Source organism: Leptopilina boulardi, unplaced genomic scaffold (assembly GCF_019393585.1).
Source record: "Leptopilina boulardi isolate dan_hultmark-lab unplaced genomic scaffold, ZJU_Lbou_2.1 LbouV2_278, whole genome shotgun sequence".
Taxonomy (NCBI): domain Eukaryota; kingdom Metazoa; phylum Arthropoda; class Insecta; order Hymenoptera; family Figitidae; genus Leptopilina; species Leptopilina boulardi.
This window is the reverse complement of record NW_026137838.1, coordinates 859,556-884,324: the sequence shown is the minus strand read 5'-3', so window position 1 is coordinate 884,324 and position 24,769 is coordinate 859,556. Positions and strand designations below refer to the sequence as shown.

Sequence of the window (24,769 nt, the reverse complement as noted above, 5' to 3'; positions counted from 1 at the left end):
AGGGTCGTTCTTGTCCTATGAGGCATCTTGAATCACTTGGAACAACGAAGGTGTGAGAGAAGCAAACAAATGGCTTACAAATTAGAACAAGGGATCACTGAGTGGGATTCTGCTACTGGAATTTCAAATGGAAACTTTGGCACGAATTTCAAGTCAATGGCACTTTCGATCCACTTGAAAGATTGTGGCAATCAATTTAAGAAAACTTGAATCCAACTTCAATATTAGTGGGAAAAAAAAATTTATTTTCATATTCATTTGATGAAAATTCATTTATTATTAATAATTTATTTAAATATGATTTTTATTTTTCGAAAAATTGAAAATCATTCATTATTTTTAATCGATAAATATTTGATTAAATAATAGACTTTTTTAAAATAATATATTTTATAAGAAAATAATTTTTAAAATTAAATAAATTTTAAAAATATTAATTTGTTTGTAAAATTGAATTTTTATTCATTTTTTGAGTTTAGGAGACATTTTTTTTTTACAGAAAGTCAAGTAATTTTTCTTCTCTAGTTAAATTTTTCTTTTTTCAGTGAAGTGAAAAAATATAAGAAAAAGTTACGATCGGTAAAATGAAGAAAAATGTATTCTTCAAAATGAACTAGAGTCAGTCTTTTATTCAAACGTCTTTCAAATACTCTTCATGTTCTCTCATCTATTGTTGAGATGCTTTTTGTGAAGAGAAGCTCTGGTGTATTCTGTTTACCACGTTGGGCTTTATAGAAACGTTTGCTCTTTTTTTTTCAAGTGTTTTATGACAAATGTTCAGCAGTGCTTTTTTATTGACAATTTTTCACACAAAGATACATACTTGGAAATTAACATTTATTTATTTAAAATTTGATTAACAATTTTAATTTGAAAATCAACTTTAATTTACTTTAAATATTAATTCAATATTAAAATAGTTGTTAAATATTCATTGAAAATAATATATTTAATATTATTGAAATATATTTAATTACTTTTAATTAATTTAAAAAATTAATTAAATTCGTAAAATAAAAATACTTATTTTAAATAATTTCACTCTAATTAATTAGGCAGATTAATTAATTAATATAATTAAAGAAATACAAATCTAATTATTAAACTTAATAAAAAATTATTAAGTAAATATCAAAATAAATAGAAAGTTGTTAAATATTCATTGAAAATAATAAATTTATTAATAATTACTTTTAATTAATTTAATTGTTTTTAATTAATTTAAAAAATTAATTAAATTTGTAAAATAAAAATTTTGATTTTAAATAATTCCACTCTAATTAATAAGGCAGATTAATTAATTAATATAATTAAAGAAATACAAATCTAATTATCAAACTTAATTAAAAATAAAAAGATTTAAAAATTCAAATTTAGCGCCACTTTATAAGGTTGATTTAACTTTGATTATTTTTTTAATTAACTTCGGTTTTGTTTTTATGTTACATAAACTCTTATTATTTTAACTAAATTTAAATCATTTTATTAAAATAAAAACAATTCTTTTCTATTTAACATTATTTAACTATTTCAAATTTTTTTTTATTCATGTTGGTATTCCTGACAAAGCGAAGCGTCGTCATTCAGAAGTAAGATGGCAGCCTTTCATCAGTATCCTCGAAGTGTCGCTAAAGTTTTCACTTAATCGTGATAATATACAAAGTATTTCTATTTAAATATTTGGTTTATCAAGTTCAGATAAGATTTTTAAGTCCACAGAAATAAAAAGTTTCAGTATATTTTGCAAGATGTGGCAAAAATAAGTATTTTTCATATGATGCGACCCAGAGCTCCTGATTTGCAGGTAAATTGCATTTATACATATTTTGAAGTATCTAAATAATATTTTTGTTTAAATTGAGTCGTAATTAAATAATTAGTTATAAATTTTTCCTGAATTTGTGTAATTTTATGAAAAAAAAATTAATTTTTAATGTTAAAATTTTTCACATAGCAAAGAATTGGTTTGCGCATGCGCAAACGCCAAATACGAGTTTTTCCTTTCTCTGGGTGGCAGCCCTGATGAATAATTAAAATGGCTGCCATCCTTGTACGAAAGTGTTTGTCGTTAGTGATTCTCGTCAAATTTTTTGATATAATCGTGTCTTTTTACATACATCCGGTTAGTTATTTGATTTATACAATTTAGCTCGGTCTTTTTAATCATCCGCAATAAAAAGATAAAGTATTTTTTTGAAGATAGTGACGAAAATCAGTATTTTCCAAATGACGCCATCCGAAGGTCACATCTTGATGGTAAATTATTATTTTTTTTTAATATTTTGATATATAGTTTACCACTTCGTTTACAAATGACAATTTAATAATAGATCGTGATTATTTTTATAATTGTATTTTCGTCAAAAAAAAAAATATATATATATATATATATTGGTATTGAAAATCAGTAGAAAAAAAATCCACATCTGCACATGCGCAATCGAACAATCTTCCAAATTTGGAAGTGATTAATTTATTTCTTTTGGAAATTTTTTTTTCTAAATTTTAGGGCATATTACAAGGTAAGAAAATGTTAAATACATTAAAATATGTATTTTATCAATTATTTGCTGATTTTGTTAATTGTTTTACTTTCTTTTCATTTATGTTGGTATTTCTGATGAAAGTAGGCGTTATTTTTTTTTTTTTTGCCTTGTTTTAAGTTGGCACACGTGATTATTTCTCATAAGAATTTGGCGCAATTTCATTTTTGGTCGCGTCCTTTTTATTGTCAGTTAAAATCAGTGTTTTATGAAAGTTAGAAGGTGTTTTTTATAATTAGTAATACAATAATCGTGAAATATAATAATCAGTTTATCAGCATAAATGAAGGCATCACTAAATTTTACCGGAAAAGTCATTTATTTCTTTCGGGAAAAATTTTTCTATCAGATTGGCGGTTATGTTGCAAGGTAAGAAAATGTAACGAAGTGTGCAAGCTGGTATTAATTTATTTTTTAAAGTTAAAATGTGGATTTATTTAATCAATTTGATGATTTTGTTAATTTATTATTTGATGTTTTAGTTAATTAATTGCTTTTTTTACTTTGTTTTATTTATGTTGGTATTTCTGATGAAAGTAGGCGTTTTTTTTTTTATTTTGTTTTAAGTTGGCACACGTGATTATTTCTCATAAGAATTTAGCTCAATTTCATTTTTGGTCGCGTCCTTTTTATTGCCAGTTAAAATCAGTGTTTTATGAAAGTTAGAAGGTGTTTTTTATAATTAGTAATACAATAATCGTAAAATATAATAATCAGTTTATCAGCATAAATGAAAGCATCACTGAATTTTACCGGAAAAATCGTTTATTTCTTTTGGAAAAAATTTTCTATCAGATTGGTGGTTATGTTGTTTGGTAAGAATTTTTTCTCCACATTTTCCATTGATTTTGTCGTTATTTTTTTTATCATTGAAATATTGTTTTAAAAAGTTTTCTGATTAATAATTTTGATAATAGTAAAATCGTGATATATATATATATATATATATATATATATATATATAATATTCAATCTGTTCGGAAAAACAAAGGTATAAGTAAATTTTAGGAAATTATCGTATAAATTTGTACAAATTTTTGATAAAATTTATGGTTATATTGAAATGTAAAAATGAATTATTATCGATATTTTTCAAATAGAAATAATATTTTTATTTATTTTTTATTCAAATATCATTCACCAATGATGAATAATTTGAGTTTTTTTAAAATATTTTTTTTTTTTTATTAATAAAAAAGAAGATAATTTTTACAACATGAATAACGGATTAAAAAATATTTGGATAAAAAATGACTAGAGTAGTAAAATACGATTAAAAATGGCTGCCATTCGTTGCCGGTCGGTGTTTATTATTTACATCGCAAAGAGAATTTGTATATACATATTTTGATTTATATTTGTTAATATCCGAAAATAGTATATTATCTTGATCTAAAATGTAAAGTTTAACCATGCAAGTGTTCGCGTGACTGCATTTTATGGAAATTATCTTTATAATCCATATATGTGGTATATACATATATAATGGTGAAAAAGTTTTTGTGTAAATTTGAGGTTACGTTTGTTTTAAAATCGTAAAAAAATCACACAAGACTAAAATAATTAAATATATATGTATATTTAACTTTTTTCGTTTCGTTTTTTTTTTTACAGAAAAGAAAATAACGATTCTAAGTTTGTTTACAATTCGAACAAATGACTGTCATGATAAAAACAACTCCGATGTTTCTTGCGACGACAATTTGGACTCATTTCATATATGAACGCAGCTATTTTTATTTTATTCGGAGGATTGAATAAGGTATTTTTTTTTTATTTAAATTTTTTTATTTTTACAAAAAAAAATTTTCCAATTATGTTTGTAATTTTTTGTATTTTTTCTAAATTTAAAATTGAATAGGTTCTGCATTAAATTCAGATTGAATAGATAATTCGTTTAGATATAGTAAATTAGTTTTCAAACGTGTGTCTATATATATGTATAAAAAATATTTAAGACATATTTTCTATGTTTGAAAATTGATGCAATGACACGCTCACTAAGTAAACAAAATCTCTTTAGCAAAGGAAGTGAAACTAGTAATGTTATGCAAATGACGCGCCTTCTGAACTGCTTCAGGATCGGTGAAGAAAGTTATCTGAAAGTTAAGACCTTTTTTTTTTCCATTAAAAATTTTTTTTTTTTTTCCCTATCGTTTCCACTTATTTTCTCGTCTCTCTTATATATTATTATCAACTAGATTATTCACTTTTTTAAAATAATTCTTCTACGATTATTCTCTTTAAAAAAAGAAAATTTAACTTTTTTTCTCTTTGTGAACATTTTTCCTCCCTTTTATTTTTTTTTCTTCAACAATGTTTAAAATTCTTTAATTTAATAAATTTCTAATTTATTAACTTCGTGAATTTTCCTTTGTTAATAAATTAATTAATTAATTAATCTAATAATTGACAATAATTTTTTTTTAATTTCTTAAACAAAATTGAGAAAAATTATTTTTCAATAAGAAAAGATAAATTTGGTAAATAATTGTTTTTTTCTTTAAATTCAAAGTAAACAAAATTGGGAAAAATTATTTTTCATTTTGGTAGAAAAGATGAATTTGGTAGTTTTTTTTTTTAACAAAGCTTCTCATGGAATATGTTCAAGTTTGAGATATGTATAATATTTTATACATACGCCACATTATGAAACTTTTATGACCAACTGTGTATATTACAATTTTAAATTTTTGTCCCCGGCTTAGTCATAGGCTCACTTGAAAATAACACGTGTTAAACTTGTTGAAGAAAAAAACAAACTTTTTTTTTAAAAAGTAACTTTTTTTTTTAAAAAAAAGTAACTTTTTCTGTTCATTTAAAATTATAATTTATAAACTAAAATTTTTATTTATTAAAAAAAATGGTCTTTTTTTAAATATTATTAATTTCTTTTTAGTTGGAAAATAATTTTTTTTCCTCGAAAAAAAAAATTGAAAATTTCTACTGTGAAAGAAATTTAATTTTTTTCCAATAATCCTGAATATATATGTTTAATAACAAAAAATTGAAAACTCGAATTTCTTTTTCGTTATATAATGAAAAATATTAGATGTTCGTGCTCTTTTTTAAATGTGTTGAATTTTTTTTTTTTTTTTTTTTTTTTTCCTATAGTAAAGTCGAGTGATTTAATTTGCGGTTATTGAAATTTCCTGTCCAACCACATTTCCGCACGTTTATAGTCGAGTAATACGGACTACCGAAAGGATTTTGGTTATTACCCCAATAAATCTCGCTTCTAATGGCTATCAGCATTTTGAACAATCAAAACTTTCTGTTGCAATTTTCGCGTGTCGGATTAAAGTCAATTTAAATTGTATTACAATAGAACTTCGATATAAGTTAAATTTTGAGAAAATAGAGAGAATGAAATATTTTACAATTTTGAATTTTTTTTTTTTTGAATTTTGAATTTTGAATTCGAAAAAAAAGAAGTTTTGACTGACAGCAAATTTAATTATTAATTGATTCGATTTATTGGGGGCTCATATGAAAATTCCCCCCAAAAATTCTATTTACTAGAATTTCCATTTTATATACAGCAACTCATGTAACCAAATTTTCGTTTGATCGAAGTTTTGTTTAACAAAATTGTCGTTTAATCGAATTTTCTTTTTTGGAAATTTTCATCAAAAACCAAATTGACATTTGATCAAATTTGAGTTTGATAAAATTATCATTTAATCGAATTTTCATTAAACAAATTTCCATTTGGAATTTTCATTTGCGACTAGAATTTTTTTTTTTGACTTTAATTTTCTTTTAACTTTTGTTATTCTATTGAATTTTTGTCTGACAAAATTTTCTTTTACGAATTTTTTGACCAATTTTCGTAAACCGAAATTTTCATTTAATTCACAATTATTTTTTTAGAAATATTAAATTGCTTTCCATTCAAAAAAATGTTGTACAAAAAAATTTTTAAATGGTTTATTCTTTTTATTAAAAACAAAAATTTATTTTTTAATTTTGAATTTGAAAAACAATTTTTTAGTAAACTTTATTTAAAAATAAATTTTAGTTATTTACCGAAGGAAATTTTCGTAATCATTCAAATTAGAATTAATTAATTTTTCTTACTCTCATAAAACTAAATTTTGTCATATAAAAGGTACACAATTAGACTTTATGATCAGTTTCGTGGACGTTAGTTTAACGTGATAGTGGAATTTAAGTTGTAATTCAAAGGAAATTATTCTTCAACGTTTGAGTACAATTTAAGTATGAATTAAGTTCAAAATCCTGAAATTACTGAATGGTATTATACATTTCACACGCAGAGAGGCTATTTAAATCTTTTATGACGCGTAAAATACATACTAAAATGTTATAGTCATTTCAAGTTTGCTAATGTATGTATAGTCGAAACGATACATCTTTACAACATGTTTTCTTTATAAATCATTAGAATAGTTTTTTGTTTTGTCGAAAATCGAAATATATATTATTAAAAATATTAAATTATAAAATAATTGGAGTTTAATTATTTTTCACTTTTAGTTTCTTGTGGTAAATTATGTTTATAAAGAAAAAAAAATTTTTTTAATTAAATATTTTTTCTCGATTGTATAGAAAAAAAAGTAGTTTTTCAGTAGATGAAAATATAGAAATAAATTGTTTATTTTAAATATTTATTTAAAAATTTAATTATTTATAAAATTCTTTAAAAATTGAAATTACTTTCAAGGAAAATTTTTAAGTTGACTAGACACATGACTGATCGGAGGGTTTATCATTTAAGTAGGCTACAGCTTGGGGCTAAAAATTCTAGATCTAAAAAATCTTTTGATATAGCAAAAATTTCAAATTCTGATAGAAAAAGTAGAAATCGGGACATAACGATTATATTTTTACAATTTACAATAAGAAAATATTTTTCAATAATTTACCTTTAATTGAAAAATTATTTTCCGTAGTGAAATTACTTTTTTTTTTAGAAAATTAATTCAAATGAAATATTATAATTTTTCTTATAAATATTTTATAATGAATTTTTATTTAAAATTTAATTTTTTAAAAATTGAAAAACAATAAATTAAATAAAAAGATTCAGAAGAATAAAGCATATTTAAATTTTTTTTAAATTATTCTCCAATAATGAAGTTTAGTAAAACGTTCAAAATGAACAAAATTTAAAAAATACATTCGTCCAATTAAATCGTAATTATTGTTTATATATATATTTTTTTGGAAAACAAAACAGTTGTAAACAATGGTTTAATATTCGAATTTTCAACATTCTGTTCGCCATTTATTATTCAATTATTCCAAATGAACTGAAACGCATGGGGATTTTCAGTATGTGATACCTTATATGGATGCAAATCGCGCTTTCATATTTGAAAGTTTAAAATAGATTTATGACACTGAAATAATATTTCCTTTAAAAATAAATAATACCTCTAGATTTAATAATAATAATAAAAAAACTCCCAAAATAAATAATTTAATATTTTATATATATATAAAGTAAAATTAAATGTCATTTTCTTCTTTTGTTAGAAAAAAATATTTTCTTTTATTTCCATCCAACGAAATTAACAAAGATAAAAAAAAAATTTTAAAAACATGGAAAAAAAAGATGGTTGAATGTGTATTTCAAAGGAAAATGTGAATGTAGTCTTGAATGTGAGTGGATTGGTCGAAGGTAGAAGAAGGAATTCTCATCTCGTATTCCTCTAGATTCGCTTTTAGCTTCACAGGAAATAGGAAGCTTGAGATGAAATTTATCTCGTCGATAATCTTAAAATCCTTGATTTCTATTCGTTATTTAGAAGATATATATATAATATAATAATTTTTATTCGATATTATTACGATCATTTTTATTTCACGTATATAATTTTGATTTTTAATAATATATTTTTTTTAATTTCAAAATTATTAATACAATAATTTTTAATAAGTGATTTGAAAAAAAATCTATCACACTTTTTCTTGCATTTCTCAAAAATGAATGTTTATGTCACAAAAGGAATTTGTAAATTTCTATTTTCGTTGAATTGCGCTTTATAAAAGTTTCGAATTTCTCCTCTTTTTTTTTTTTATATTTATTTATTTGACGTGAAAGAAGAGCTCGTTCGATTTTTATAGATTTTTGTCGCCTCTACAAAATATATATTCTAGAGAACACACTCTGCATATTTTTGGGTATCTCGTGCAAAATATGTGTGCGGGCGGTTCCAATGCGACCATTCTATTCAACCATGACAGGATGGATTTTTCGATGACACAGCCAATTTCATTCTGGTTAAAATTATTATAGTGTGAAGTGGTTTTTTTTCAAGGAAATTTTTTTTTAAGTTTTGAACAAAATTGTTTTAAAGAATTAAAAAATTTTAAAAAATAAAAAAAAAATTTATTTGATTCAAAAAATCGGTTATTGCAAAAAAAAAAAATATTTACTTGAACCAAATAATTTTTATTTGAATTAAATATTTGAATGAATAATTTCGATTTAAAATAGAGTTTAATTGACTCAAAAATTATTTGATTCAAGTAAATATTTATTTGATGATAGTTAAGTAACCGGTTATTTGGATGCAATAATTTTTTTTCCAGTGTAATTGTTAGACAAAGGAAATTTTTTTTATGCAAAAAAAATTTATATACACTGGAAAAAAATTTATTTGATTCAAATAATCAGTTATTTGACTATTATCAAATAAATATTTACTTGAACCAAATAATTTTTATTTGATTATAAAGTTACGACATTAAAAAAGAAAATTTATATATTAAGTTTAAAAAAGTGTTTTTATAATATAAATACAGTGACAAAAAAATTTATTTGTCTCAAATAATCGATTATTTGACTATTGTTTTTTTTTCAAAGAAATTTTTTTTAAGTTTTGGACAAAATTTTTTTAAAGAATTAAAAAATTTAAAAAAAAAAAACAAAAAAAAATTTATTTGCTTCAAAAAATCGGTTATTGACAAAAAAAAAATATTTACTTGAATCAAATAATTTTTATTTGAATTAAATAAATTGTATTTGAATGAATAATTTCGATTTGAAATAAATAGAGTTTAATTGACTCAAAAATTATTTGATACAAGTAAATATTTATTTGATGATAGTTAAGTAACCTGTTATTTGGATGCAATATTTTTTTTCCAGTGTAATTAATTGTTAGACAAAGGAAATTTATTTTTATGTAAAAAAAATTTATATACACTGGAAAAAAATTTATTTGATTCAAATAATCGGTTACATGACTATTATCAAATAAATATTTACTTGACTCAAATAATCGATTATTTGACTATTGTCAAATATTTATTTGTATCAAATAATTATTATTTGAGGTAAATAAATTTTTTTTCTATTTATTTATATTATAAAAATATTTTTTGAAACTTAATATATAAATTTTCTTCTTTAATATCGTAAATTTATAATAATTATTAATTAATTGTCGGTGGAACAAAGTTTTAACTATTTCCGTACAACTTGTATCAGCATATTTCTATATATGATCTTGTATCAGAGCTTAAGGGGACATGATCTTGGATATGTCCGTCGTAAAGTTTGCTCTAATGTCCTAATTTTAGATTACTGTTTAATCGCTTCAAACTTCACTAATGCTTTTCAGACTGTTAGTCGAGAAATTTGTGTAATGAATTTTAAATGTTCTAAACTCTCTCTCTCTTGCATCGTATGTCAGACGCGAGTTGAAATTGTTAATTCGATAAATAAAGGTTAATTTGAGTGTTTGGAAAGTGCAGATATTTAGCTTGTTTTTTTGTTGTTGTTATTATTATTATTATAACTTCAACATGCAATTTTAGCATAAAATTATAGTTTCGATAAGGCAGTTATGATCTTGCTGTTTTTCTTTTCCTATATATTACGAGGGTCTTAAAATTTCTCTTAAATTCTGTATTTTAATATCACGATATTGTTTATGTGAATGGATCCAAATGAAATCAGATGGAATACAGAAAAGGGTAGATTGTAACTAGTACGTGATTTGTGTGTATCATTCATGTGAATTACTAATACGTTAGTAGGGTATTACGTGACTAGTGTACATATAAGGATGCAGTTTACTATGAACAGGATCCTGTTTACAATTCAATATCCAAGATGGATGAAAGCAGAAAGCGTTCAGTCAGGATTTGTTTACTTCTGTGACATTGAGATACATAATAGACCACGTATATATATAGATATATTTATTCATCGTCTATTCAACTTTTGTTCATATAATTTCTAAACGGTAAATTTCTATTATTTTAGAGAATTCATTTGGATTTAAAATAATTACCAACTAATTTATATTATAATTATTATAATTATAAAATTTTAATTATTATAATTATAAAATTTTAATTATTATAATTATAAAATTATTATTATTATTATAATTTTTTATAATTTATTTAAAATAATTATACAATTTTTTTTAAAAATTTTAATCAAAATTTACATTTTTGTAATGTTCTTTTTTTATGATATGTAATATTGTATGTTGCGAGGAATAATTTTTAAGGAATACCATTTTTATTTTATATACAGCTATATACTTTGTCGAAACCCTCACACCCTTTAGAATTCAGAATCTGATCTTGTGATTCTCTTAGGAGTCATCCTCTTTTACTAGTTTCTACAACCCTTCTTAGAAAAAGCCAAGCTTCTCCTATCGCAGAGTTTTTTCTCGCTTAGAATAGATTTTCTTTCTTTTTTCTTTTTTTTTTTTGGCAACTAACCTTTTCAACATTACACACATAAAAATATAATACAAACCATACGAAACGAAAAATACATATAGTAAAACCTATAGAGTAAATATTGTTTTTTCTACTTTTTCTCTACAATGAAAAATTTCACCACCTTTGTTTTCCTTTCCAAAGTAAATAATCACTTGTTTTTTTTGTAGAATTTTTGTTTAAATTTTTTCCATCTTATTCTCTCTTTTTTTCAAGAATTAAATTTTATTATAATGTTTATTCATTTTTTATATATCTTATTATTGTATAAAAATGTAATTTAAATGGAAATATTTTAAGCTAAAATCATATTTGAATAGATGAATTATGTAAGACAAATTTCATCTCTAATTTATCTCTCACAGTGCCTTATTCGAAGTGGTTAAAAAGTGGAGAGGTGTCTGGCAGTGTAGGGTTTGAAGGAAGGCAAATTTTGCATAAAATTGGAAATCTAGACGCCTGTGAGTGTCAGATGAACGAAACTGTTTTTACATTCAACATTCTTGTCAAATTATAAATTAGGTTACATTAAAATTATATTTTCAATATTTGTCAAGAGAAAATATTAATTTTATTAATTATTCTGTAATTAATTTATTATGCACTTCGTATATAATTATGTGAGTTTAGTTATACTCTTGTTCAATAAGTTTATTACAGGAAGCATAATGAGTTTCAAAGATTATGTTTTAGTTACACATTAGTTCTTTCAAGCTCATTTAAATTAATGAACGTGAAATTTAATATAATATTTTTTACATAAGGGTTTATAAAACTTTTTTTTTTTTACCGTTTTAAATAAAACGAATAAACTTTCTATTTTTCCGGAAATAAATGAACAACATCAATCATTGTTACTGCGACAGTATTTGTATTGCAAATATTTTTTCGTGTAAAAACGATAAAAATGTCAGTAAAAATAGAAATAAAAAACTTTGTAATTTATTTTTGTTAAAAGAATAGAAGTATTTTTTTAGAATTAGAAAAATTATTTTAAATCCATTAAATTTATTGAGTTTAAATGAAATAAGTTTTCTTTTTTTGGTCCAGAATGGAAAATGAAACACTAACTAAACTGTTGCATATGAATTAGGGTTTCGAGATGAATGAAAATTGAATTTAGGTTTTATAATTATCAGTAGATTTTTGTCTCATGCAATTTGAAGTTAAAATGTCCTCTAAAAGAGTATTTGGCAGATATTCTTCCGAGTTGGCTCAAAAATCTAATTAACATTCCTAATGGCTTCTTTTTACTCTGCAGTTTTGATTTAAAAAAAACTATATCTACATTCACGAGTGCCAATTTTAGGATAAAATATATTTCTTCCCTTAATTTTACACGAAAAAAAAACTATAGAGTATGTTCATAAAAAATTAATTGTAGCTAAAAATTTAAAAATTATTTAACTGTGAGTTAATGCAGTGCATATTAGGTGTTTTAAACAAAATATTATTTAGTTTTTATAAAACATAAATCTCACTGAAAAACTAGTTTGGATTCATTTTTGTTGGGTATTTTAGCTGAGTATCAATTTAAGCTAAAAGCAAACAAGTGATTTTGATAAGAATCAAATGTCAGTTTATATGCCATAGTAAATATTTAAAGACACTAGGGAAATTGAAATACATAAAAAGTTAACTTATTCAGATGCGAGAATTTTTTTTTTTGGTATTAATGTTTTCTTTTTTTTTAATTTTCAGGTACTTGGACCAGGAGACGAAAAATTTATCTGTTTGGAGAGAGTAAAAGAGAAAGAGGATATGCTGTCATCGTATTTCTGCCACGAGACATGGAAATCCGTAGTGGTAAGTCTTCTGTTTCATTGTTTAATTTTATAAAAATTTAAAAATTAGGTTCCGTAAACTCTTGCCCCCCTTAAATACTTTATTTTTTTTTAAAAAAAGAGTGCTTAAAATTCGTACACACAGGTATTTTCATATATAGATTATAGGAAAAATATATAGATTAGTGATAGTGAGAGTGATAGCGCTGTAAAAGAAAAACCATGATGTTCTACGAAAAATGATACAGTTCCCAATCTAGCGGACAAACTTTCTGACATAAAAATCTGAAATTGCGTATACATATGTATTAACAGGTCTAAAAAACAAAAATAATATAGAGAACTTGATTTGATATGATGGACACAGCGTTGTTAATAACAACCAAAACTGGAAAAAAAATTTTACATAATTTTTCTGATATATGATGTAGGGACTACACTTCAGTAGTAGTGTACTTTAAGTTGTAGTTTACAGAAAAATTTTTTACTACATTAAAAATTAAATATATTGAGGAAAACAAAGACAAAAAGGAAATACAGGATTCGACTAATTAGAACGACCATTTAACTCCCCAGTAGGAATATTTTTTAATTTAGAGATTAGAACTTAGGAACGTTTAAATATGAAATCATTGTTAAATTATTTTTCAATTAGTGATTTATAGCATGGGATTATATTTTTATTTTATATATATTTTTAGTAGTGCTTTTGCTTGTAGTTTTAGTTGTTATCAATGGTTGTAAAAATCATTGGTAATTTTGCTTGTAGTTTTAGTTGTTATCAATGGTTGTAGAAATCATTGGTAATTTTTACATGTAGTTTTAGTTAGTCGTTACCAATGGTTGTAGATATCATTGGTATTTTTTTGCATGTAGTTTTAGTTAGTTGTTATCAATGGTTGTAGAAATCAAAGGTAACTTTGCTTGTAGTTTTAGTTATTATCAATGGTTGTAGAAATCATTGGTAATTTTTAGCATGTAGTTTTAGTTAGTCGTTACCAATGGTTGTAGAAATCAAAGGTAACTTTGCTTGTAGTTTTAGTCGTTACCAATGGTTGTAGAAATCATTGGTAATTTTTGCATGTAGTTTTAGTTAGTCGTTACCAATGGTTGTAGAAATCATTGGTAATTTTTTGCATGTAGTTTTAGTTAGTTGTTATCAATGGTTGTAGAAATCAAAGGTAACTTTGCTTGTAGTTTTAGTCGTTACCAATGGTTGTAGAAATCATTGGTAATTTTTGCATGTAGTTTTAGTTAGTCGTTACCAATGGTTGTAGAAATCATTGGTAATTTTGCTTGTAGTTTTAGTTGTTATCAATGGTTGTAGAAATCATTGGTAATTTTTGCATGTAGTTTTAGTTAGTTGTTACCAATGGTTGTAGAAATCATTGGTAATTTTTGCATGTAGTTTTAGTTAGTTGTTATCAATAGTTGTAAAAATTGTTGGTAATTTTGCTTGTAGTTTTAGTTGTTATCAATGGTTGTAGAAATCATTGGTAATTTTTGCATGTAGTTTTAGTTAGTTGTTACCAATGGTTGTAGAAATCATTGGTAATTTTTGCATGTAGTTTTAGTTAGTTGTTATCAATAGTTGTAAAAATTGTTGGTAATTTTGCTTGTAGTTTTAGTTGTTATCAATGGTTGTAGAAATCATTGGTAATTTTTGCATGTAGTTTTAGTTAGTTGTTACCAATGGTTGTAGAAATCATTGGTAATTTTGCTTGTAGTTTTAGTTGTTATCAATGGTTGTAGAAATCATTGGTAATTTTTGCATGTAGTTTTAGTTAGTTGTTACCAATGGTTGTAGAAATCATTGGTAATTTTTGCATGTAGTTTTAGTTAGTTGTTACCAATGGTTGTAGAAATCATTGGTAATTTTGCTTGTAGTTTTAGTTGTTATCAATGGTTGTAGAAATCATTGGTAATTTTTGCATGTAGTTTTAGTTAGTTGTTACCAATGGTTGTAGAAATCATTGGTAATTTTGCTTGTAGTTTTAGTTGTTATCAATGGTTGTAGAAATCATTGGTAATTTTTGCATGTAGTTTTAGTTAGTTGTTACCAATGGTTGTAGAAATCATTGGTAATTTTGCTTGTAGTTTTAGTTGTTATCAATGGTTGTAGAAATCATTGGTAATTTTTGCATGTAGTTTTAGTTAGTTGTTACCAATGGTTGTAGAAATCATTGGTAATTTTGCTTGTAGTTTTAGTTGTTATCAATGGTTGTAGAAATCATTGGTAATTTTTGCATGTAGTTTTAGTTAGTTGTTACCAATGGTTGTAGAAATAATTGGTAATTTTTGCATGTAGTTTTAGTTAGTTGTTATCAATAGTTGTAAAAATTGTTGGTAATTTTGCTTGTAGTTTTAGTTGTTATCAATGGTTGTAGAAATCATTGGTAATTTTTGCATGTAGTTTTAGTTAGTTGTTACCAATGGTTGTAGAAATCATTGGTAATTTTTGCATGTAGTTTTAGTTAGTTGTTACCAATGGTTGTAGAAATCATTGGTAATTTTGCTTGTAGTTTTAGTTGTTATCAATGGTTGTAGAAATCATTGGTAATTTTTGCATGTAGTTTTAGTTAGTTGTTACCAATGGTTGTAGAAATCATTGGTAATTTTTGCATGTAGTTTTAGTTAGTTGTTATCAATAGTTGTAAAAATTGTTGGTAATTTTGCTTGTAGTTTTAGTTGTTATCAATGGTTGTAGAAATCATTGGTAATTTTTGCATGTAGTTTTAGTTAGTTGTTACCAATGGTTGTAGAAATCATTGGTAATTTTGCTTGTAGTTTTAGTTGTTATCAATGGTTGTAGAAATCATTGGTAATTTTTGCATGTAGTTTTAGTTAGTTGTTACCAATGGTTGTAGAAATCATTGGTAATTTTGCTTGTAGTTTTAGTTGTTATCAATGGTTGTAGAAATCATTGGTAATTTTTGCATGTAGTTTTAGTTAGTTGTTACCAATGGTTGTAGAAATCATTGGTAATTTTGCTTGTAGTTTTAGTTGTTATCAATGGTTGTAGAAATCATTGGTAATTTTTGCATGTAGTTTTAGTTAGTTGTTACCAATGGTTGTAGAAATCATTGGTAATTTTGCTTGTAGTTTTAGTTGTTATCAATGGTTGTAGAAATCATTGGTAATTTTTGCATGTAGTTTTAGTTAGTTGTTACCAATGGTTGTAGAAATCATTGGTAATTTTGCTTGTAGTTTTAGTTGTTATCAATGGTTGTAGAAATCATTGGTAATTTTTGCATGTAGTTTTAGTTAGTTGTTACCAATGGTTGTAGAAATAATTGGTAATTTTTGCATGTAGTTTTAGTTAGTTGTTATCAATAGTTGTAAAAATTGTTGGTAATTTTGCTTGTAGTTTTAGTTGTTATCAATGGTTGTAGAAATCATTGGTAATTTTTGCATGTAGTTTTAGTTAGTTGTTACCAATGGTTGTAGAAATCATTGGTAATTTTTGCATGTAGTTTTAGTTAGTTGTTACCAATGGTTGTAGAAATCATTGGTAATTTTGCTTGTAGTTTTAGTTGTTATCAATGGTTGTAGAAATCATTGGTAATTTTTGCATGTAGTTTTAGTTAGTTGTTACCAATGGTTGTAGAAATCATTGGTAATTTTTGCATGTAGTTTTAGTTAGTTGTTATCAATAGTTGTAAAAATTGTTGGTAATTTTGCTTGTAGTTTTAGTTGTTATCAATGGTTGTAGAAATCATTGGTAATTTTTGCATGTAGTTTTAGTTAGTTGTTACCAATGGTTGTAGAAATCATTGGTAATTTTGCTTGTAGTTTTAGTTGTTATCAATGGTTGTAGAAATCATTGGTAATTTTTGCATGTAGTTTTAGTTAGTTGTTACCAATGGTTGTAGAAATCATTGGTAATTTTGCTTGTAGTTTTAGTTGTTATCAATGGTTGTAGAAATCATTGGTAATTTTTGCATGTAGTTTTAGTTAGTTGTTACCAATGGTTGTAGAAATCATTGGTAATTTTGCTTGTAGTTTTAGTTGTTATCAATGGTTGTAGAAATCATTGGTAATTTTTGCATGTAGTTTTAGTTAGTTGTTACCAATGGTTGTAGAAATCATTGGTAATTTTGCTTGTAGTTTTAGTTGTTATCAATGGTTGTAGAAATCATTGGTAATTTTTGCATGTAGTTTTAGTTAGTTGTTACCAATGGTTGTAGAAATCATTGGTAATTTTGCTTGTAGTTTTAGTTGTTATCAATGGTTGTAGAAATCATTGGTAATTTTTGCATGTAGTTTTAGTTAGTTGTTACCAATGGTTGTAGAAATCATTGGTAATTTTGCTTGTAGTTTTAGTTGTTATCAATGGTTGTAGAAATCATTGGTAATTTTTGCATGTAGTTTTAGTTAGTTGTTACCAATGGTTGTAGAAATCATTGGTAATTTTGCTTGTAGTTTTAGTTGTTATCAATGGTTGTAGAAATCATTGGTAATTTTTGCATGTAGTTTTAGTTAGTTGTTACCAATGGTTGTAGAAATCATTGGTAATTTTTGCATGTAGTTTTAGTTAGTTGTTATCAATAGTTGTAAAAATTGTTGGTAATTTTGCTTGTAGTTTTAGTTGTTATCAATGGTTGTAGAAATCATTGGTAATTTTTGCATGTAGTTTTAGTTAGTTGTTACCAATGGTTGTAGAAATCATTGGTAATTTTGCTTGTAGTTTTAGTTGTTATCAATGGTTGTAGAAATCATTGGTAATTTTTGCATGTAGTTTTAGTTAGTTGTTATCAATGGTTGTAAAAATCATTGGTAATTTTTTGCATGTTGTTCTTATTTATTTATTTTTTTTTGTTACCAACGGTTTCATATTTAAATTGCAGAAAGACATAGAAAATATAGGTTATATTAAGGATAATGAATTTAATAGGAAATCTCACCGAATAGATAGTGGTAGTCTTATACAAGAGTTTTTAATATTTGCCCGATAGTTTTAATAGATATATTAATTTTTTACAAAGTTCGAAAATGATGTTTTGACCTGTTAATATCTATTCATTACGTCCGTGTAATAAATACAGACCCTAATTTAATTTTTTTTTGTTTCAGATTCTATCCTGGATGGCTGGCGGTGTCACTTCAATGATAAGGGCAAAAATAAAAAACGGTATCTTATCTTGAAGGACACCGAATTCTTCATATTCACCAGTTTCAGACTTATTAGAACTCGGTCTATGTTTACGGTTATTTTTCACATTTTCTAAATGCGGAAATTTAACTTGAAAGTAGGGATCTCCGAGGACTTTTTAGTTTTGAAACTGTCGGCTGGAAGTTGTGAAATTCGTCATTAAGGTAAATATTTTACTTTACTATAAAAATTCTAATCCAAAAAATTTGGAAATTTTTTGTGTGCAAATTATATTTTATCATAATGCTAACATTATTTTTTAAATTTATATTTGTATTGCAAATAAATTCGACGGGTGTACGGAACTGATTTTTTTTTTTCAAGGCGATAATTCGTTTTTATACGACAGATGTATATGAAGTGATAAAAAATTTTATATTCCTCTTAAAGTAGATTTTTTTTTTTCTATATGATAGTTTTTGAAAATAGAAAAGAAATTGATTTGTGACTTTTTGTTTTACTGTTTATTTAGGTAGAAAATAAAAAAATAGAAATTGCCCTTCTGAATAGTAATAATTTAGGACAGAAATGTTTTTTTTAGAAAGTAATGGTTTAAATGCATTAAATATTTTTTGTTTCAGTTAGTGTTGTAATAAGAAGAGGAGGAAAAGCGGCATACAAGCATGCAGAAATGGGAGAAAGCAGCAGGGAACTTCGACAGTGGCTCAGAGATTCACCGATCGGTGAGTGTTTTATTAATTTCTGTATTAGAAATAATTGCGTATTTAGGCCTTCCTAACATGATCATCACTACACTGAAAAAAAAATTTATTTGATTCAAATAAGAAATATTTGATTCAAGTAAATATTTATTTGATAATAACCAAATACACCGGTATTTGAACCAAATAAATTTTTTTTTCAGTGTAGGGCTGATTAAAATTTTCCACACTGAAAATAAGTATAGAAGAAATTATTTTTGAATTATATTTTTCATGTAAGATATTTGAATTCTATAATTTTTTCCCGGTATATTTTTTTTCTCGCGGAAAATAAATTTTCTTTCTTCGCAAGTGAAATGGAAAAAGAAAATATCATTGGCATTAATTGACATATGATTCTCTGTGTTTCTTTATTTTACTTGGATAGATAGTGTTGGTGCGTGCTTTTGGCATGCAGTATATAGAGTTGGTGCTATGGCGTATATGCATGCACCGGCAGTGCTCGCTGGGTACGGCGCAGGCGGCAGGTGTGCGGCGTTGGCCCGGCCGCTGCTGTTCCGTACACGTCTCGTGTACGTACTTGAGGGATTCGTAGGTGAAAGAGGAGGAGGAGGCCGGGTGGTAGAGGGTTAGAGGGGAGGGGGTTTGGTGAGATAAGGATAGAGCCGCTGGCGGTTGTTAGATCTCGCGCGAGAGAAGAGAGAGAGTGAGAGAGAGAGAGTACTCTTGGGGGTGAATATACACCACCGGCTTGAGGGGAGGGTGGTTTGGAGGCAGTTTGTGTTAGAGAGGGTTGGAAAGGTGGTCGCCGCAGCGAGGGAGCAGGGAGGCGCGGAGGTAGAACAGCAGAAGTAGAAGGGGATGGTGCGTCACAGCCTGCAGTGAGCCCGGCAGTGAGGCGGAACGTTGGACTCCGCGCGGGAGTCTCGTGCGTCCGACGAGACGCTTCCTTGCTAAGCTGGCTCGGCCAGCCTGCCTGGCTCGCTACTTCCTTTTACTTCCTCTCTCTTATATACCCTCTTACCATATATACTCGCTTCGGGCAATTCTCGTTCGAGACACGCGACTTAACCCTATATCGTCTCTCATATACCCGGACCAAGTGATTCCTATATTTACATATAATTATTATTAATTATTATAATATATAAAAAAAAGAAAGGAATAAGAAGAAGAAGGGATAAAAAAAACTACGCACTGCCCAATTTGGCAAATTACGGTTTTTATAAATAGAAAAAAAAAATTACGCTCAAGCAACGTGAGTTTGATTACACACAGACATGTGTCTACAATCAACCGGAATGATTCCTAGATGGCCATATTCGAGTAACTGTTAACTGCTACTGCAACTTGTACATGGAATCAATTAGATGAGAATCTGCACTGAAAATGGGGGCGTATTGACAGTTTGGCTTAGCTCTTATTCTTAGATGTGGATCGATTGACCACTAAAACCTCTGTTTTTGGAATGACCAACGCTCTTCTCTACAATCTATTGTTTTCCTTTTTTTTTCCTGAACTGTTTGTGTATACCGCTTAGTGATGATTTCCGCGCGCGCGACGAGACACATCTCGTTTTGGATAGACGAGATTTTCTTTTTTTGACAATTGCGGTACTAGCCGCTTACTATATATAGTAAACACGAGCTTTTTAAGCTTTACTTTTTTTTTTTTTTTTTTTTTTAAAGAACTCACTTTTGCAGTGCCTTGAAATCACTGTGCAATTAGTTAATTCAGGATTTTTTCACTTTTTTGTGATTTGCTTGCCGAGTATACAATTAAAAAAAAAAAAAAAAATCAACACTCTTTTACGCACAAAATTTTTTCTTATCTTCTTTTTATATTCTTCTTCTATATTTCTTCTTATTATTCTTCTTTCGTATCTAAGCATCTTAGCATGCATTTTGCACGCAAGGATATATACTTCCCCTGAATGCCAATTATATATTTTATCTTGTACCTCTTACATACATTGATACGTCAGTTGTAGCTAATACTTCCCCCTTCGTAATTTTTTTTTTTTTTTTTTATTTTTCTTCAATATCTCAGTCACGGAATATCGAAATCATACAACACCTTTAAAAGTCAATTTCATTTACGAGGGGATGATAAAAGAAAAAATGGTTTTTTTTATATTTGTAATTTTTTACTATCGATAATATTGAGCGATAAATGTTTTCCATCTTAATTATTTTATAATTCTTAATATATTTTCATATTTTATATATTTTTTTCTATTAATAATTTTTTCTTAATCTTAATATTAATACTTTTTTCTTAATATTCTGCTTAATATTTTTTACTCAATATTCTTATAATATTCTTTTTTTTTGTTTTTTTTTTTTTTGATATTCTAAATATTTTTTACTCTCAATATTCTTATAATATTCTTCTTTTCGATATTCTGAATATTTTTTTCTCAATATTCTGCTTCAAATTTTTCTCAATATTCTTTTTGATCTTACTGTTTTTTTATTTTATATTTCCCTTTTTTTTTTGTTGAAAAATACAAATCCGTCATTTTCTTTGTAATATATGTTATTATATTCTCTTTAAATTTATATTTAAAACAAAATTATTTCTATCCGAATAATTAAGATTATCAATAGTAATAAACTTAAAAAGTTTATGAGTCCATATGTAACATTTTCTGACGTCATTGCACTGAGACATTAAAAGAAGTTAACTGTAATTTTATTTTAAGCAAAACGAAGATGTAAATTGCATTATTAAATAATTTCAACATTTTTAAAATGATATGAAATTCTATTTATTTGAAATGTAAAATTATATTTAATTTTTTTTTGTATTTATTTTTCTTGAAAATTTTATATATTTTTTAAAATAAAAGAAATATTATTAATTATATACAAATAAACAGTATTACATTGAATGGGGAAATTATTAATTAAATCGTAATTTGAACCTTCAGTTTGAAAATTATTAGACTGCTGAGAATGTTTAATGTTCTGTTCTATATGACGTCATTGAATGTCACGTATGCCCTTTTGTAGGATTTATTAACTATAAATTTTGAGGTTACTATAATTTCAATTCTAATTGAATAATGATTTATTAATATCATGTTTCATGATTATTATGATTTCTTGTTTATAATATTAATTTGTCTTGAAACACACAGTTCATATATATAACACTACTTGATATTCTAATTATTTCTAATTATTAAATTATTAAATTATTAAATTATTCTAATAATTAAAATAATGATTATTCTTGTGAGAAATGGGAAATTTTAATTAGAAAATTTATTAGTTCAATTTATTAAAATTCTATTAGATTAATTTATTAAAATTTTATTAGTTTAATAAAGCAATTATTAAATTATAAAGTAATAATAATAAATAATTTATAAATAATTTATAGAATAATAATTTTGAATAATAAAATTTAATTAAACAGGTATATTTAATTATAAAATATGGGAATATAATTTGGAAAAAGATAAAAGCGCGCCTTTAACTTGTACGAGTAATTTTCTTTAGTAGCACACACGTGTTACATTATTTGAATTTAACAAACGTAAAATGAAAAGTTTTAATTAAAATTCCAAAGTACGTATTGTGCGTTGAGACGTATATTTATAGTTTCACAATATGAACCACTTAAGAAAGACGTTTCTTATAGTAATTTTGCATTCCAGATAACATTGTTTCGATTGGTATTCGTAGAATGTTCCGAATCCTTTGAAGATGACGGAGAGCAGATGCTCAGGGTATCCTGAGAATGATCCAGTTACTCAATGTTATGTAGGTTAGGGAACATTCATTCATTCTCGTTTTTCTTTGTCTTCTTATATATTCTCCATTTTCTTCGTCTCCTTTATTTTCTTCGATTTCTTCTTCATTTTCTTTGAGATTATTATTTTTTTTTTTTTTCAAAATGAAATTGAGAATAAAGTGGCTTTTCATCATGAAAATTATTGTAATATCAATGTGAGACTTTCATCCTTCAAACACAACGAGATTTTCTCTAAAAAAAAATATAAAACCCTTTCATCCTCAGGTTCCTTGAAACTAAATTGATTTCCATTTGAGAATTTAATGCTATTGAATTCCAATCAGCAAGGATGACACCAGTATAACTGAATCACAACCCCTTAGCAAACGATTCAATTATATCTCACCAGGGGTTTCAAAATTATATATATATTATTCTCCAATTAAGTGGAAATATTGTAAACATTGAATAAATTATTTCTTATATAATAATTATTATATTCTAATAATTCTTATAATTATATTCTAATAATTCTTATAATTATATTATTATAATTATTTGAAAATAATTATATTCTAAAAATGAAATATAAAGAGGATTAGAAGTGACGTTATTTCTTTCGATTTTATCCAGGTGTTCTCGCATACCTTTTGAATTTCATTGAAATAGTTATGGATTAGATGAAAACGAATTCTTTGTGAGAGAAGAAAATTTTCAACAATTATTTATGAAGAAGACTCGTATTATTCCATTAATAAATAATAGTATTTAAATTTTCTTTTTGATATAAAATTTAAAAACGATTGAAAAATTAATAATTTATTGAGAGTGCCTGATATTTTAAGTAGCAATTAATTTTTTATAACAATCGACGAGACATCGTTTGTTCTGTATAAATATAAGACAGTTGAGAAATGAAATGACCTAAAAAAAATTTTCTCCTCAAATCTTCTTAATAGTATTAATAAAAAAAAAAAATACTCTTAATCGAAGAGGAAAATAAATTAAAACTTAATAAATAATAATATATTTTATTATTAAAATAATTAAATTATTATTTATATAATAAATAATAATAATATATTTTATTATTAAAATAATTAATTAAATTATTATTTATATAATAAATTATAATTCTAAATATTATTTGTAAATTTTTTCCCTTTAGTGATAGTAGTAGCAATGAAATAAAGTGAATATATTTACATAATGTGGGATTTGCTGGATTTCACACTGGTTTTTGATGAATATTAAGTAAATTTTGGCAAGGCCACAAATTAATCCGAGTGTTAACGCTTGATTAGTGTATAACCCGTCGATCATTGTCAGTGAATTGAAAACGAGGCAACACCTGTTGTCGCGTGCTCATTGTTTTAATGATAAAGGGGGAATTGCCAAAGCAATATAAGGGAGCAACTTGCGACCCAAAATATATATATAGAGAGAGAGGTTGTTTTCTTTGAATTTGATAAATCGTTACAACTCGAGTATTGTGAAATAGCTAACGCGGATAAAAGGGATAAAACATAATGGTTCGCTCTATATATATATCTATCTATAGGAACGCATTAATACATACAGACAAAAGTACGTGCTGAGAATATTTCAAATATATAGCCTTACTCAAAGATCTGCACATGGCATTGTCTCCGTCTCTATATTGCATATTATATCGCATATATATATATATATATATATATATATATATATATATATGTACATAAAGTTATGTAGAGAAGTCTCTTTGGTACTGTGTGTGCATTACGTTTTCAAGATGTGATTGAGTTGAAGTTTCGAATATATATGTATGCATTTCAGCTTAATGGTTTTCGACAGTTATCGCGTGAATATCAACATTATTGCTTTTTGAAAATGAATGCGAATTATTTATTACATACCCAAAAGTGTGAGGTAGATAAAAACAAAATTGAAAAAAGGGGGAAATAATTGAATTTTTAGGACGAAAATGTTCTTTTTTTAATTTCTCAAAAAAAGAATTTTTTTTAATATCAACAAAACGGTTTTTTTTCAAATTTTTTTTATTTGTTTCAAAACAAAATTTTGTTTAGCCGGAAGGCTATTCTATATGAGTTCGAATTTATAAAATTACGAATTTTTAAGAGTTCAGGTTTCCAAAATTTAGAATTGTTATGAGTTCAAGGTTCCGAAAATTAG

General features: G+C 25.4%; 1 protein-coding gene and 1 long non-coding RNA gene across 3 annotated transcripts in view; both read left to right on the top strand.

The window, feature by feature from the left end:
* The first annotated feature begins 1,602 nt into the window (after positions 1-1,602).
* LOC127281945 (uncharacterized) lies at positions 1,603-18,137 on the top strand. Of its 2 annotated transcripts, none has more exons than XR_007843119.1 (4): positions 1,603-1,804; positions 4,158-4,305; positions 12,957-13,061; positions 18,113-18,137. It is a non-coding gene; the product is annotated as an uncharacterized LOC127281945 (long non-coding RNA). The 2 variants fall into 2 exon arrangements; XR_007843118.1 differs by lacking the exon at positions 1,603-1,804 and adding an exon at positions 3,153-3,358.
* Positions 18,138-19,739: 1,602 nt separating this feature from the next.
* LOC127281941 (potassium voltage-gated channel protein Shaker) overlaps positions 19,740-24,769 on the top strand; it is a 188,501-nt gene continuing 183,471 nt past the window's right edge. Inside the window, exon 1 of the mRNA XM_051305950.1 lies at positions 19,740-20,111. The gene's annotated coding sequence lies outside the window, so the exon portion shown is untranslated. The remainder of the gene's footprint in view (positions 20,112-24,769) is intronic.